A 17,019-nucleotide genomic window follows, 5' to 3' on the forward strand; every position below is an offset into this window, starting at 1 on the left:
GCGTCTAGGTCATAACATTCTTAATGATATTTTTTTTATTTGTCAAACCACCTCTCTGTGACGATATTTGACGAAGTTCAAGCTGTGCTGTGTGACCTAATCAACATATTTTTATGATCTTTATATCACCGTAAAGCACCAATTACGCTCTTTCTTTTGAGTATAATTTCAATATTTTGCCACAAGTATATAATGCGCTACATGTACCTGAAAAACGAATATTTCGAAAAACTATCAAGTTTGGAGTCGATTTTCTAAAAAAACCCCACTTTTTATTATTTTCATTTTTTATTCACAATTAGTTAATATAGTAGTCTATCAGGAACTACCAACGAAAATTGTAATATATTGTTTGTATGGCCGCTATTCAGACTCGAATCTCGTGCTATGAGCGTTTTGAACGGGACTTCGCACAGGCACTTTGCTAAGCAGAGTTTTGGCCAATGTAAAGTTTTCTATTTAATGTTAGTACTTACCACAATATCTGAGCGTAAAAGCAAGTGAAGTAACAATATTTATCCTTACAATATTTATTTACTTGGCACTGGGGTGATTTGAAAGGTGTGTGAGCTTCGCCTTATGTATTGACGGAGAAGTACGTTACATCTAAACTCACGGACAAACTTAAGTCACGAGGGAAAAGTCTAAGGAACCTGGCATGAAGCACTGCCAATAGAAATGAAACTTAAACACATGACTAACGCATTTGAAGCCTTACACGCCACGAAATGCTCGTCCTTACACGCCACGAAATGCTCGTTATTTTACGAAAAAGCCCGTATGAAAATAGGCCGTACTTCCTAAGCGTCAGATACTAAATCGCACATATGTATATGCACTGCATATCTGTTTGACATAAGAAAATATGACAATTACATATAAAGTTCGGAATTTTAAACTCAAGATGCGACACGTAACCAGAGAAGGGAAGTAATATTTCATGTTGTAGGCTAAACATGTTCATTTCATAAAATATATCAAAATGTGTTGACCAAATGTCTCATATACTCCTAATTAACATAAAATACACTCAAAGTTAATACAAATATAAACTTTAGAACGAATTGAACACCTCCAAATTCCGTCTGGTTTACGGATAGACGACGCAGTACCTTTTCAATACTACACGGCGCTGCTCACACAAAGACAGTGATAAACACCTGGGATAGGGATAGTCATCTTTCGACGTAGCACATTTCGAGACAATAGGTTGATGCGATTCTGAGCCAGTTTTCGCTTTGTCCAAATTGCAGTCAGTTCAGTGTCAAAGTCTATGGCGCGTCGTCTGATCACACAGCGCGCACTCACAGGGGGACAAGGATAAACGCACTGTTGAAACGGTCCGGTCTTTTCACGGTCCCACCATTTAGCTCTGTCTATTCTGGGGTTTGGTAAACTCTTTCTAGGACCACATCACCTCCCCCTTCCCCCATTGCTTCGCTCCACACATGAGAAGATTGGATACCTTTCGATGGGGTTACCTTCTCCCACCCCTTCCTTTTAAGCTTCCGATAACGGGACAGTTCCTCTTGGTCGATGAAGAGAAGCGTTATCCCCTTGATTTTCTGGCCGAGAGCTTTAACGAACGTACGCGCGTTAGTTATGGAGCTCAGCTCAGTTGTTTTCAAGTTATGCAGTGACGCATGATGCTTCAGCACACCACCCACTCCATCGCTTTTGCCGTGCCCTGACGCCGAGTATATCCACCTGCTGACAACAAACTTCTGAAATTCGTGTAATTGGTGCCGATTTTTGAAATGGCCTGGAGCGCCGCCCGAAACATAGATTAGCTAAAAAAAAAAACGGGCAAGATTTTCTCAAGCCTGTCTTCAATCATTGTGAGCGCAAAGAGCGCGTGTGCAGAATCATGACAGGTATCGTCACTCACGACGCCGAAACTTAGTGTTCCCTTCGTGGTCGTCGCAACGCAAGTGAAGATTGTCACCATCTTGGTTTTCCAGTGGTATCCCTGCACTGCACGTTGGAGCACAATACTCCAGTTTTCGGCGAAATCAAAGTGGAGGACTACGACACGTGGCTTCACATTTGCTTTTTCAAGCCATATTGCTCTCTGTTGTGCGCGCCGAATATAATAGTGGGGTATGTATTTCTTCGTCCACTTGTTGAGTTCGTTAAGAAAAGCAGTGGCCTCCAAATGTTTTTTCACCAACTCGCCACCAGATTCCCACAGTGCCAACTCCAGTTCATCTTCAGCGCTCATCCCTAGCATCTCGAAGGATATGTCCTTCCGGTTCGAACAGGCTTCACACCTCAGCAAGAAGCAGTTTTGGTAAGGATTTTCAGAAAGAAAAATTCTCTGGACGTCTTCAAAGGTCATGGTCTTCCCCGCCGCATTTGACAGAGATGTCAGACAGGATATGAAGTTGGCGCAGCCTACACACACACACTCTTCATGTACAGGGTGTTTCTTAACCCACTTGGGCCGAAGAGAATAAAATTTTGTTAGGCCCATTTTTGACTCGGGATTGGCCGCCTTGAATTCTTTGTAGGTTTCCCTAATAGATCTCGTCATAAATCGCTTCGTGACGAAGACTTCCTGACCATCGATAAAAAGCCTTACGACATCCTTCTTCTTCGGGCTTTGTCTTGAGCAGTCTTTCGCATCTGATGTGTAGTAAGTCAACGCAAGAGTGACATCGTTTTCGTTGAGAGCATGTCCTTGGTATGGGTCAGGTGACGCCCAGACCCCTATTTTTTCAGCTTTCTTGATTGGTCCAAAGCATGCTTCGTCACTTCAGGAATTGCTTTCAGGATATCTTTCTTTTTGAGGTTAGATGGAAAGAGAGTTAAGAGGCGGTAGCGTTCTAGCTGCGACGCGCTCTTGACGTAGGCTGCTCGTAAATTTCTGACCCAGTCGGAGCACGAGGAGCATGGATCTTCTTTGTCTGTGCCCGTAGGTTCTCCGTACACGTCACTTAGTTTACGACCAATTTTCATTTTGAAGTCCGCGGTTATCTCGGATATTTTTCGCTTAACATAGCCGGTACGACTTCGTGGGGTCACGCTAGAAGGGAGTTTAAGTGGTGTCACACTTCGGCAGCATCGATTGCTTCAGACACTCCTTGGACCAGGGCTTCCTCGTCAACGAATGATCTGTCCGCTGGTTTCAGAGATGATGACGATGAGCTTGATGACAACATTTCCTGTCCTTGCTTATGTTCTTCAATCTGACCCAAGAACATTGTGTAGCAGTTATTGCACAGAACATCTCCAGGGCTTACGCGCTGGGCGTCCTCAGCCGGTAGAACTTGCTTAAGAAAACTTAGGTTTAGCTCCGAGACCTGACGAAAATGGCGTCCGTAAAACACTCTTGTGTCTCCTTGAATAGTCGGCGCACACTTTCCGGTCTGAACTGAATAATGTATTAGCCATGGCAGTAACGAACACTTCTGGCTTTCTGAAAGCAGGAGTAGTTTTAAGTTCATCCCGCTCAGACAGCACGGAGGTTGAATGAGTACCAGCTTTCCGCCGTGGCTTAGGAATTCAAGTAAAGAGCCAGAAAGGGACCGAGAAGGCTATTATCAGTTAGACGACGTGCGAAGATTCGGCTTCCTTTGGGTCCCCAATCTTCCCGTCGATCCATACTTAAACATTCGCTCTCCGCCTCGCGCGTAATCTGAGTGCCACGCAGCAGCGGCGTCTCTTTTAGTGCCCGCGGATTAGTGGCACGGTTGTGTTAGAAGGACGAGGAGGGGAGCTTGGAGAGACAGAGGGGGGCTTGCGACGTAAACTCTAACCTCGAAACGCCTGTTCTCCCGACAATCAGGGTTTCCGTGTCGGTCGCATCCAAAAGCACAATCCTTAGAGGCTCCAGGACCCCGAAGAAGATAGAGGCGGTAGCCCCGTGATGTTCAAGATAAAGTAATCTATACACGCCGCCTGACTGGTGTGGCATCTGTAAAATTTCGGAGGACTTCTCTAACGATCTGCGTTCTCCCGTATTGGGAGAAAAAGATGCGCTCACACTTGTGAATACGGACTTCTAAGTAACTTTTTTTTAAGAGCACTACTCAAAAGTTTTTTTCATGTTTATGGTTGGATATTAGGTAACTGCTAACGATAAATAGAAAACCTTATATAGGCCAAAATTCTGCTCAGCAGAGCGCCTGTGCGAAGTCCCGTTCAAAACGCTCATAGCACGAGATTCGAGTCTTAATAGCGGCCATACGAACAATATATTACAATTTCTGTTGGTAGTTCCTGATAGACTACTATATTAACTAACTGTGAATAAAAAATAAAAAAAATAAAAAGTGGGTTTTTTTAGAAAATCGACTCCAAACTTGCTAGTTTCTCAAAATATTCGTTTTTCAGGCACATGTAGCGCCTTATATACTTGTGGCAAAATATTGAAATTATACTCAAAAGAAGGAGCAGAATTGGTGCTTTACGGTGGTATAAAGATCATAAAAATATGTTGATTAGGTCACACAGCACAGCTTGCTGAACTTCGTCAAATATCGTCACAAAGAGACGGTTTGACAAATAAAAAAAAAATCATTAAGAATGTTATGACCTAGACGCTTAATTAGCATGAAAAAGCCTATGTCTAGAGTGTTCCCAATGAGTTATATTGATGTAGCGTCAAAAGTAGGGAAAAGGGATGGAGTGAAATATGGCACCTCCGATAGGCTGGAAAAACATCAATTTCCACCTTGACCGCTTCAACGGTCCATAACTTGAGAACAAAAAATCCGACGAAATAACCGTTTGCGTCTTCTTTTATTATAAAAATTGCCCCAAAACATATATTTTTTTCATCAAAATTAAAAATTCGACCCTAAATCCGTGCCTGAGTTGAGATGAAATCACCCACATATATATATATGCAGGGTGTTTCAGAGAACGTAGGCAAAATCGCTCCTGCGAAAACTACTCATCGCAACGGAAAAATGCTTGTGGTGTTTTGGTCCAGGGCCAGGGGCCCATTTAGGAAAGTGATTAAAGTCCGGGATAATTAAGTTGTTAATTATTTTTGCGTAATTAACTTTTTAATGTTGTTTTTAAGGGCATGGCTTAAATTAGAAAATTGTTCAGCATCATCGAAGAGCACTAAATAAAAAAATTGCAGAACGATAGAAGGCACGTGAAGCATTTTACGGCTCGACGGGTTTTTAAGTTTCGGTTTCGGCCCCGGCGTCCTCGGCATCTCGGCCCCGGCGGCACCTCGCCCCGTGGAGAGATAGTGCAACCAGCCTCTGCTGCGTCACGCGATGACAGCGCGACGCAGCATATATATATATATATATATATATATCGTGGTATTCTCGCTCACCGCTTGTCCGGAGGAAGGAAATATTGTCACGGGTGGTGACCAATAAACAAGAAATAAAGGTTTAATGTGGCGAACTTGTGCCAAAAATAAAAGGGGTACAAAAGATAATAACAGAGCGTCGCGGGCGTCGAAGTCGACGTAGCAGCACAGTCGAACGCTGGGACGAAACTGACTCCTGCTTGCCAGGCGGAGCCGCTTTTGTACACGCGTTGGCTTCTGGAGCATTCGATGTAGAAGGTTCGACGCGTAGAACATTCTAACATCGAATCAGCTAGACGGTTCTCGAATTCACCAGAACATCACATTACAGTGTAAACAAAAATGCGCAGCCGCGGCCAGGAATCGAACCCTGGCCATCCGCGCGCGAGGCAAGCGCGATAAGCGTTAAGGCCGGTTCAGACACTTGCGTTTGAGTGCGTTTGACTGCGTTGCGTCGAGAACCGAAAGCGAGTCACCGACAGTACTGTGCTTCTAATGAAGCATGGAATCCAATTCAAGGAATCCTCTTGGCACGCGACATATGCAGCAGGGATGTCCTGATTTCTCGCTGCCGCAACGCAGTCAAACGCAGTCAAACTGTAGTCAAACGCAACTGTCTGAACCAGGCTTTTGGCTACGGCCGCACTGCCTACTTGGCGCGCGGCAATATAGTACTCACATCTGGAAGCTCCACTCTGTCTAAGTTATGCCGGTGCCAGAAAATAGGACAGCAGAAGCTAGGCGGGAGAACGAGACAGCGTGTTAGAGTCAACACTTTGACCAAGCCCGTGATTCTCTCGATGTCATCCTACTTGCTGTCGGCCCTGTCGAAGACAGTTCGGCGTTTTTGATTTTTTTCAGCATTAGTCTTGAGCGTGCTCCCCCGAGATGGCACAGCAGAACAGCGAGTGCATGTCCCTCAAGGCCAATGGGATGATTTCCTGCATGACTGGTTTAAAGTTCTTCCTCTTGCACGAAATATTTGGTGAGTGCCGTAGGCGAGAGATACAGAGTTCATACGAGCAATACGTTGTCGACCTTGGCGGCACACAATTTACCAACTTCGTCTGACGTGCCACAAAGGTCGATGGGTACAACACAGACCTGTATCCATGTAAATGGCCACTTGGATAACCAGCAGACCACGTTTTTATACGTGCCATCCTGTGATTTATGAATGGTGATATTACTTGCCTGCACAACGAGTAGCTGTCATCTTCCCTATGAAAAACTCTGACATAGTTATCAAGGTAGACAGTTAAACGCTGGATGTAATATGAAGTCCTACGCGTCACGCGGTGCTATAAACAGACACACACTTCAGCTGTCTGACTTGGATTTCGTCTTTGGCTGTTGCAGTGAGAGCAGCGTTTATTAGTTGATGCGTTTCGTGGAGGTGCAACCCCACCCTTGGTTAGTGTGATTCTGAACCAATAGATGGCGGTGGGATCGCCTTCCAGGCATGTACATCAATGCGAGAAATCGTGCGTGGTGGCGCTTCGATACAGTGGGGTATATTTCTATGTCCTGAATTTGACATCCCTGGTCCCTGGCTTGTTCTTCTCTGCACGAGCTTTCTTTGGAACGCGCACGGCTGCGCCAGTTCTCGTGCAAGGGGGCCAATTACCTACGCTCCGAGCTCACGTCTCAAGCAAATGTGGGCAGAACAAAACGCGAAAATCGTCCTGAGCCAAATGGCGAGACATGCATAACAAAACCACCGACGCGTTGAAAAATATAAAATTGCCCGTGCGCCGCTATAGGATATTTCAGGGGCCAATTACATATATTTCAATGTGATCAGATTTATGTTGTCACGAATGAAGGTGAAGAGAGGACGAACAGTGAACCGAAAAATAAAGGTTTTATCGGCGAACTTGTGCCAAACAAAAAAAAAAAGGTAAAGAAAGAGCGTCGAGGCCGGCAGCAGAAACCTGGCGGCGATTCGGCAGCGTAACAGAGAGCGAGAGCGAGACTGACTCGACAATGTCGCGGGCAGCTGCTTATCTACAGTGCGTCACTATCTCGAAAATTCGGCAAAGACATTTCGAGCGTCATGTGCTAGGGGCGAGGATGAACTGGCACTTTCGAGAACAAGAAATCAGGGCGAAAGTTAAGTCTGGTGCAAGAATGAACGCGAATCTTCTAGAAGTCCGTAACCGAGCGTTGCTTTCTCGGCTCTGCGGGCGGCAACAAGACGGCCGGCCCTTTTGTCGTGCATGTATTTGGCTCTTCGTGGATTTCCAGGAAAACGTGATGACGTGATAGACATGGGTTTCCAAAATTCTAGCTTGAGAAATTAACTACCTAAAATATCAAAACAAATTAACTATTTTTTGGGCGGTCAGGTGTCTCATTTAGGTAGCTGGGCGTTTAGTTTGATCAAAATCACGAGGCTGGAAAACACAAAAAATGACACTCAGGTTTAGATGCTGAGTTTGGTAAACCCAAAGCAGGACTGGTGCGGGAGTCATAATAAAAAAAATGCCGAGTTTAATAATTCACTCACAACAATAAATTATAATAATTAATTTTAATACGAATCCAGTGATAAATGCATGACTAGCCAGGCAAAGATTCTGGGTCTGTGGATAGCTTTTGCACATAGTTTAAGCAATGTACAGTCTGTCACAAAAAAAAATTACAGGATTTCTTTTTTTCTTTTTACCGCAAGATTAAACTAGGCATCGCCAAACGCTCATTCTCCGCCGAAAGGTAGCGCTAGAGGTCACAACCAGATGTCAAAGTTTTAGCCCGATCCGATACCTTATTCAAAAGTTATAAGTGATTTTCTGAAAAGTTCGATAGAAAATAACGGCCGACGTAGTTCTCGAATACATGGTGCATCAGAAACCGAAAATGGGCAAAAACCGGGCTCCATTTTCCCATTGAAATTTTCAGAAAATCACTTTTAACTTTTGAATAAGGTGTCCGTCCGGGATGAAACTTTTGAATATGTTTGTGACCTGGCGCTACCCTTGGGCTGAGAATGAGCTTGAGGCGATGCGTAGTTTACTTTTGCTGTAAAAAAAAAAAAAGAAAAAGTTCTGTAAGTTTTTTTGTGACATCCTGTGCCAGTCTTAATTCGGTGATTTATGCGCGCAAGTAGTGGTGTGCATAAATAAAAAAGATGCAAACGGGTAAAGTATGACGTTGCATAAAATGCAGTGTAAGCACGCACATGGTACGCTGATTAAGATTGAAACAGCGCTACATTTTACGCTAGCGTTGAGCGTATTGAAAGTTAAGCGTGCATCAAAAGCTAAAGTTTGCACGCATATACTGCTCAGGCAGTAATGTTTGAATGTTCATAGTACTTTATTACCCTAAGTTTGGTGTAAGTTGTCTCCTGTTTGCTTACAACATAAAGAAGAAAACATTCTAACTCTGTGTCGATAGAAAAAATCTACCCGCTGACAGCTACCAATTATCTCGGCGCCGATTATGAGTATTTACTGCATGCTAACGGTCGTGTGCTTAGAACGAGTTTTCCCCACGTGATTTTATACAATCGCAATTGTTTTTTTGACAAACAACGTTTACTCAGGCCAGCGGTCACATGTGAAGCTTATAAAATATTGTGTATTGATTGTGGCACCCGTGTCAAGCTGCATAGTTTTTTTTTTTTTTTTTTACAATCCGCGAAATACAATGCTCCTGGGTTACCTTGGTATCTAATGCATGTAGCACACAAAAAAGCACGGAATGATTCGCAGTGGGAAACGAAAGCAATAATGATAAACAAGCGTCCGTGTAATCACGCGAAAACTGAGGGCCTTGCACATATGCAGAAGGTAGCTTTGTTTCACATTACCACTAGAGTATTTGATTTTATTGTGTGAGCGAAGCGGAACATAAAAGTGCGAGCATACTGCCCTGAACTACACTTCCAGTGAACAAGCGCACCATCCAACGCATCGAGCTTGCTTTTATAGCCTTTTTGGTGCGCTCAAACCTTTGAAAACACAATTATAATCAATTATAATATTTCAATTATTTTTATTAAGTGCGCCTATGTGTATGTTTTTGTTGTTGTTGTCGTTGTTATTTTTTTTATGTCTCTTGCGTTCACGTGCCATTTTCTTAGTTATATAATATTTTCCAGTAGTCCGACAACTATAGTCTGTTTCATAAGTAAGAACCGCATAATCAAAGATGTAGAAAAAAAAAAAAGGAACGCGAACACGCGAACACACATTAAAGTGCAATGTAACGGGGCATTCAGAATTAGTCGTTAGTTTTTTAGAGAGCAGGAGTTTCGTAAGGCGACATTGTTACCCGTTGAAAATTTTAGAAAGTGCTGTACAACTGTTAGCTCGGTGTCTTTAACGTGCATTACGCAGTGTGGGTGGTACACGATCGCACGACGGTAGGATTCAGATGGGCGACTGAACCCAGGGTCCCGGCTAAAGCCCCTTGGTAAAAGCGTTTTTTACAAGCACCGCCAACTATTGTTGTGGAAACGCGCAAGACACGTGCCACGAGTGGGTGCTCCACCGCCATTCTCTTTCAAGGGCCAGTCATTTTAGTGCTGCGCCGCCATTTGCCTCCAAGGGCCGCTCGAGAGACGGGCCTCGTGCACTGGCACGTTCGAGGTTACATGAAAGACCTGCGCAAGCGGCATCGAGGGGATTGAGTCCCTACAGGTTTTGCAGCGTGAGCTCAGTGCCCTGAAAGGAGCTCGCGCTCGAGCATTTCTCCACGTGCTCTGATCTGCGGTGCCACAACACACTCGGTCAACGATCCGCGACCGCGAGGGGGGATCGGTGGCCGAGTGGGTTAAAGCGCACACCCAGCTCGACGCGCGTGGAGCGAAAGCTCGCGCTGCAGAACCCAGCGATCCTGGGCTCGAGCCCCACCCCTGCCCGTTTCGATCTGTATGAGCATCGTACCGGCGTGCGGTCGTGTATCACTACTGCGTGAGCACGTTAAAGACCCCAGGTTAGCAGTCGTACTGCACTGGCAGAAAATTGCTCATCTACAGTGTAAACCAGTGTCGCCCCTACTGGCAGGCCAACTTTACGCTGTATAAATCACTAGAACGTCCAATTTGACTTTGATTTTGATCCGTCACCGCACTTGGTTTAGCTAAAGCCCCTTCATGTTTCAAAAGTAGAGAAAGCTTCATCGATGCACGAGGCACGTGCAACGTGCAGCTCTTGGGAAGATCACGGCGGCACAGCGCGGCACTAAGCTAGACTTCAGACGCCATGAATTTCCCAGAAGTGGCACGCGGCACGTGCCTCTAGCATTTCCACAACAATGAATAGCGCCACTTTTCCCAGGATGGAGGGGCTTTAGGTTTAGCTAGAGCCACTCGATATGGCAGCTACGCTGCCATATACAGTGGCTTTAGGTTTATTCAGCCTGTGAGGTAAACCAAATGAGCTACGCTTAGAGTATCGGCACTTGTCCTCCCGATATTGTTGTGGGCGCCGCCATCTTGTTGGTTAGTAACAAAGGGTAACAAATCAAACGCAACGGCTGATCGTCATGATTCAAAAGTGCGACTTCCTCAGCATTCGGTGTCAGGTAGCTCACGTAATATTGCTTTGCTTTTTCTCGAACTGTTTAAACATTTGTGGAGGACGGAAAAGCGTTTCCTGTGATTTCAGATAAAGTTTTAGATAACTGACAACCATCATTTTAAGCACCAAGATGTGTATGAAGCGTAGCTTATTTAGTGGCTCTAATTTAGCCCGACCGAATAGGCACAGAAAGAGAACGAACAGCTTAACTTCGCGCTCTTGGTGATGCTTCAGTGGCTTCATCAGCCCGTAGCGTTTGCTGCGCTCTAAACTAAGTATCTCACAAGCCAAACCAACAAAAATTACTTAACACGCCCTAATAAAAAAAAATTCGGGTTTATTTTGACTAACTGGAGATCTTTTGACGTGCAACCGAAATCTCAGATTGGCCTCCGTCGGATTGTGGGCACCTCGGCCGATATTTAAATCCGACAAATATAGATTCATGGGCCAGTGCGTTAGCTCAGAGACACCGAGACGACTTAATATTTTGTGTTTTGTTTTAATATCATTGCTACTTAAGAGCCACCGAGGTGGTTCTTGAAACAAAATATAGTCGAACCATTCCGACAAGCATAGTTTGATTGCGAAAATGATTTTTGCCAGTGATAAAAACATTAAAATGTTTTCGCATACATGGCGGAATCTGAAATGGCAGAATGCATTTCATGGCGCCCATTTCATTTGGATCGCGACTGGCATGTGAACCGACGCACAGTAGAACGCGCGAAAAGGAGCTGTGGTGCACCCGCAGTCTCGCGCTTGTTGTTCTGGTATCTCTGGCTCGCTCACTGCGAGCATCCAGGCATCTGACACCCTGACATCTGGCGCTTTTTTTGTCTTTCCCGTGGCGTTCCAAGCGGCACACGACAGAAAATGCACATCAAGCTCTTCTTGAACACGTGCCGCCATCTGTATTTTATAATAAGAAACTACAATTTGCCGTAACTGAATGGGAAAAGTTTCAGGTCTTATAACATTATTAACGTGTAATATATCAATATGAAAGTTCTGGAAATTGTAATATCGAAGGATGCTTCATAATTTAATGTCTCGTTATTTCGATTAGTTGACCTGATTCCGTTTTTACAGCGCCATAAAAAAGTACAATTTTAAACTTTATTTTTTTATTTTAAAATATACATTATCTGTACAGTTCGTTGCTTACTTTTTTTACTTTCTTACATCCAACCGAACGCTCACGTAAAATATAGTGGACAATGGGACGTTATAACTCGAGAAATAAATTTTTCAATATTAGAGACTGTGGTCTATTAAAAGCTAAATAATTAACAAACCACTAAAAATAATCGTAATATCGAGACATTAAAGTATCGTTAAAAAACAGCTCTTTAATTTGACATTAACTTTATAAATGTATGATATATAGAAAGAAAGTCATAAGCCGTCAAAAAAGCATGAAAACGCCATGCACGGTGGGGTTGCACCTTAAAGGGGCCCTGCAATGACTTTTTGACTGGTTTTTAATTTGCACTGAACCTGAGCGTGCTGAACGTAGTAACTTAATCAAAATTTTCTTTTCTCAAATTTTGCTTTATTTTAAAAGTTATAGGCCAATTAGAATTACAAAAACAAGCAAAAAATAACCTCCTTCATGACGTCGTAGGTCCTGGCTTGAGTGGCCATGAACTAGAGGAGGAATAGTGAACTTATCGAGCGCTCACCGCTGCCGCACTCTGTGTTGACGGCTCGAGAGGGCGCCGCTAAAGCACGTGTTGGATAGGCTGTATGAAGCGGGCGGCCAGGGCAGCTCGCATTGCAATTGCTGCGCGGCTAAACACTAATTCGGCGTAACACTTCATTGGCCACAAACAACAGCAAACACGGGGTAAAGATCAGTTTAGAACGGGAGCCACTTCGGCGCTGACGCACCGACAAATGGCCAAATCGCCAGCAGGGCCCGCGCCGAAGGCCTTCGGAACGCTCGGAACCGGTCGGATTCTCGAGCCGGTATACGACCGCTGCGCCGCCGCTTACATCCGGGACCTTTCTACGCTCCTCGCTTGTCGTAGCCTCATCCCACTAGTTCTTTCTAGTATGCGCCGTTTTTTCCGCCGCTTGGTGGCGGGTATGTCGACGGGTCATTTCTTGTTTCCGTACTTTCTAAACTGCATTTGTTTCTTTTCTGATCTAAAATAGTGAACAAAAAGTACTTTCATACGTAATCGAAACGGTTCGCGACACTTATATTTTGTATCTCGACTAAAACGAAGCTTTCAGCGGCTCTGACCAGTAGTAAGCCCAGGACCTAAGACGTCACATTTTGCGCGCTTTCGGTACCGCGGGTCGCCCTCGTCGGTGGAGGAGGTTTCCGCGTCGTCCGGTTAAAATATGACGCACTGATATTTAGTTACTCTCTCCGTGCCCGCTGGCTTGCCCGAACCCCAAGAGACGTGGAAACCGCAAAAAAGGTAGACGCTTAATTATGATTGCAGGGCCCCTTTAAGGCCGGTTCTCACATGCAGCGAAGCGCTGATGTAGCGCTCCTCACGTGTCGTCAGCTACTTATCGTCCGCCATGAGCAACAGTTTTGACGGTGCGATACAAAGCTGGTGAACGCTGCCGTCAGCACGCGCTAAGCGCGAGGTTAGCGCTATGCTTGTAGCGCTCCGCTGCATGTGTGAACAGGCCTTTATTCTTGTGCTGGGATAATTGTCATTATTTCCCATGGCAATTATCTGAGCGAGAAAAAGGCAGCGAGAACGCACAGATATCAGCACTGATTTTTTCAACAACGACGAATATCAGCCTGGATCGAATAGTATGTCACAAAATAAAGTTTCCGCGAACAACTTTTTTAAGTAAATAATTACGATGTGAGACACATCTTGCGTCATGAAAGAATCCGAAATTAAGACATCTGCCGAGAAATTAAATCCAAAATAGAGGTAAGTTTCGGTTTCGCTCCAGAATTAAAACGCGCATCCTTCCGTAATTAATACGCTAAACACCGTTCTTGTTTTCAGGTTAAAGAGGTGACCTACGCTCATAAAACATTAGCTTCCTCGTATTACCAGAAATAATTTATGTCGCTCAGTGAAGCCAGCGCACTAAACAGGCTCAACAGCGGCACGCATCTCTCACCCTCACTAAACCCGCCATCTTGGAAAATGAGTGGCGCCACCTATAGTTAGTTGGAGTCGCGAACAGCAGACAGGATGAGGAGGACGGAGGAGGGGTATACCCTCCCCTCAGTACCCTTCCCTCCTCCTCCTCCTCAAGAGCTGCGCTCTAATTCGGCGTTACAGAGTAATAAATGACCCTTTTTTCCTTTTTTTTTTTTTTGCAATCCAATTACCGGCTCTGCTTCCTGTCGCCCACTTGTGGTCCCCATTGCTCTGCTTCTCGGGCCCCGTCACTTGAGAAAGAGTATGCGCTCGAACCGTCTGTGTCGTTCTGCGTTTCTGTGTTTTCTTGAAATTAAAAGGCCGCCCTTCTCCGGGACAAGAGACACTTGTCATCACTTGATTAGTGGATACCCTAGCAAAAATTCCGATAGAGATTTGTATCGGACCGATAGAGATTTCTATCGGTCCGATAGGAATTTCTATTGGTCCCATAGAAATCTGTATCGGTCCCATAAAAATCTGCATCGGTCCCATAGGAAGTTCAATTGGTCCCATAGGAAATGTGTATCGGTCCCATAAGAGTGCGTATCGGTCCCATAGGAGTGCGTATCACTCCCATAGGAAGTTTTATTGGTCCCATAGGAGTGTGTATCAGTCCCATAAGAGTGTGTATCGGTCCCATAGGAGTGTGTATCGGTCCCATAGGAGTGTGTATCAATCCTATAGGAGTGTGTATCGGTCCCATAAGAGTGTGTATCGGTCCCATAGGAATGCCTATTGGGCCTATAGAAATTTCGATCGGTCCAATAGGCATTCCTATTGGTTCCATAGAAACTTAGACTGGTCCCATAAGGACTTTATCGGACGGTTAGGAATCTTCATCAGTTAAACCAAAAGTTTGTTGGCCGAATAGGAATGCTTCCTTGACTAGTAGGAACCTCGAATCATTCAATATAGGAATGTACCAATTGTGCATGTCTATCTTTGAGCAATAGAAATAAATTAGACATATGTCTCTCAGAATAGTCCGTGTCAGAAATACACCAGCCCATTTGATGCATGTGTTATGTAACCTGAGCTGTGTGATGCAAATATCTATTCCAAATGCAAAAAATGTGTCCACTTTAGAACAGCATGCATACAACTACATCAGTCAAGTTAATTATGCGACAATGTTACGCTTTTTTTTCCTCAATATTTTCGAATGGCACAAATGGTTTAAGCCCAGGTTACATAACACACCATCATTGTAAATCAATGGGTTATAAAAATTCATATAGTTTCGTAGCTTGAAATAATGCTAGAATAAGAGACTCACACACAGTCATGCACAATTTAGAGGAAAATAGCACAATGAAATGCTTTCTTTTCTGAATAAATTTTAGGGCAATATTCTAAATAAAACTTGGGACCCTGGTGCGTCAAAATAATTTACTTATAAAATACTGTGAGGAAAGTGTAAATAAAAGTAATCTCCACGAAAAATAAAGAAAATATCTTGATGGGTTGAAACAAAGAAATCTACTTCTTACTCCATTTCACCCAAAACAAATGGCAAGTCGGTACTAGTCATAATTTACACATTTATTTCATGTGCTTATAACAATAGCTGTATTCACCCTCTTTAATTCCTAAGTTTGTAAAGACATTTTTGTGGCACCCTCCATCGCGATTCGGCCAGTTTCGGTTTCGATTTTGTAAGGAGCTCATATTGTTGAAAAACAGCACGGCTGGGACAAGGACAAAAAGACGAAGAGAACACAGGACAGCGCCTGTCCTGTGTTCTCTTCGTCTTTTTGTCCTCGTCCCGGTCGCGCTGTCTCTCAACATGAATTCTCACCAACTTGCCCAGTTATCTATTCCTATCGAGCTCGTACTAGTTACAGCACCCCATCGCTAGCGACACCACACTTTTTTTTTCCCCCCGACATTGTCTTGTCGTGCGTCGGGTGTGTTTCTGTCAGGGGACGAAAATGCTTTTAGACATGGAAATGTGCTCATTTATTCAAGTATACCTATCTGTGAAGTCTCCTCTTATGTTGATTATGGTCAAAAAGAGCTTGGAAGACCCACGACGCGACAGTCTAGCGAGCACCTCAACACACTTGGTAAGCATGCTTTTGGTCTTTGTTTGCATTGTAGACGCGTGGAAGTTTGAACATTAGGGAGTGTCAGAACGACGTCCGCAACCTCGAATAATTAACGTCGTCGCTAGTGCGAATGCGCAGACCCAAAACGAGCATTGGGGCTTGGTCTTTGGGGCCCGTTATTTCTCGGAAATAGCGCGGATACCGAAAATAGCGGCGCCCACGACATTCCGTTGATCGCGTCTTCGACGCCCGCCGCCCGCTTGGGACTGCGTGAGTCGCACTTGGCGACCGCGGTTGGTATAGTCATAGCGTACAGAAAATGTCACATACCGTTGGATTCAGAGCTCAAAGCTATCAAAGCGCGTGTACTTGCGATCGCGGCAGCCATCTTTATAGCCATCTTTATAAAACGCGTGACAGCATGCAACTAACTAGTTTTGAAGTTATGCAAGTGGACTGGATGGTACTGTTAAGGCAAACAGGGCAAACTTCGATCCCCTGACTTTCCCGAATTAACCTGAGTTTATATGCCTACAATGTATTTGTTGACCGAACTAAATGAAGCGTTGTTAGGAATCCCACAAACAAAGCTGATATTAATTTTACATTATTTAATTTCAAGGTTCTTCAGAAGGTAGATGCTTAATTAGTTTTGAAGGCAGTTAGGCTCATGATGAAGACAGAAAACAAAGGAAATCCAGCCTCTTAATTTTATTTTCTTCAGTCTGAAATTTAAAAATGCTCGAGTCATCTATCGAATGGCTTTAGCCTTAATCACTTTCTGTGGTGACATCATCCTCCACCTTTGCCACGCCGCCGATTAACTCTTTTTGTTTGTTCTGCTGCTCATTTTAGGATTTCAAGCAAGAAGTATGCCATTACGCTCTGGCACCTTCAAGACTCAGTTTGTGACAGTGTTCAGCGTCAAGATGCCTTCATAACAGGAGCAAGTGTACCTCAAGACCCCTTTTTGCATAATAAAATGTATAAAGGCACCACCATACACTGTGTGCTCATGCAGATGGCCTATATGCCAA

This window comes from Ixodes scapularis, unplaced genomic scaffold (genome assembly GCF_016920785.2).
Source record: "Ixodes scapularis isolate PalLabHiFi unplaced genomic scaffold, ASM1692078v2 PGA_scaffold0__279_contigs__length_252992795, whole genome shotgun sequence".
NCBI classification, from domain to species: domain Eukaryota; kingdom Metazoa; phylum Arthropoda; class Arachnida; order Ixodida; family Ixodidae; genus Ixodes; species Ixodes scapularis.